Source organism: Aedes aegypti, chromosome 1 (assembly GCF_002204515.2).
Source record: "Aedes aegypti strain LVP_AGWG chromosome 1, AaegL5.0 Primary Assembly, whole genome shotgun sequence".
Taxonomy (NCBI): domain Eukaryota; kingdom Metazoa; phylum Arthropoda; class Insecta; order Diptera; family Culicidae; genus Aedes; species Aedes aegypti.
The window spans coordinates 143,713,683-143,714,714 of NC_035107.1; positions in this window are offsets into that span (position 1 = coordinate 143,713,683).

The window sequence follows — 1,032 nt, forward strand, 5'->3', positions numbered from 1 at the left end:
AAACGAGTTGTCGTACACTGCGTAACAAAAGGCCTTCCACTGATTGTGGGCAGTGATGCCAATGCTCATCACATCATCTGGGGCAGCTCGGATATCAATTTGAGAGGCTCCAGTCTGATGGAATACTTAAGTAGTACAGACCTTGGATTACTTAACATAGGCAATCGCCCAACCTTCATGGTTTCTAATAGAGAAGAAGTGTTAGACATAACGCTCTGCTCGAATAGAATCAGTCACGAGTTGACGAATTGGCATGTATCAGATGAGGAATCATTATCTGATCATCGCTACATCTTCTTTGAACATTCAAATGTAACTGCGCAGACTTTGCGTTTTAGGAATCCCCGGTCAACAAACTGGGAACTCTATATTGAATTGGTTGCGACCAAATTTCATGGATATTCTCCGTCCATTGAAAATCCAAGTGATCTGGATGATGCCGTTGATACTACAACATCCTACATTATGGAAGCTTTTGAAGAAGCATGTCCTCTGCGGTCTGTAAAGACTACAAGAGGGACCCCATGGTGGAATTCCGATCTGACTAGACTCAGGAAACAATGTAGAAGGAGTTGGAACAGACGCCGTTCAGCTGGATCAGAGTCGTTCAAGTCAGCTCGCAAGGCTTACAAGAAGGCTCTTCGTTCTGCTGAACGATCCGGCTGGAAAAACCTTTGTACAAATGTTTCCAGTTTGAGTGAAGTCAGTCGGTTGAACAAAATTCTTGCAAAATCTAAGGATTTCCAAGTGAACGAAATTCGCTTACCTAATGGTGACTTTACTTCTTCTGATGAAGAAGTTTTAGAATGTTTATTCAATACACACTTCCCCGGATGTGTGGACATAGCATCTACGGATGAACCAAATGTCTTTTCATGTAGTTACGAGTCTCTGGCCTCGGCTCGCAGTATCGTAACTACTGAATCGATTCAATGGGCACTTAATAGTTTTGCTCCTTTCAAATCTCCAGGAGCGGATGGGATTTATCCTGTTCTGCTCCAAAAGGGATTTGAGTTTATCAAACATGTTTTG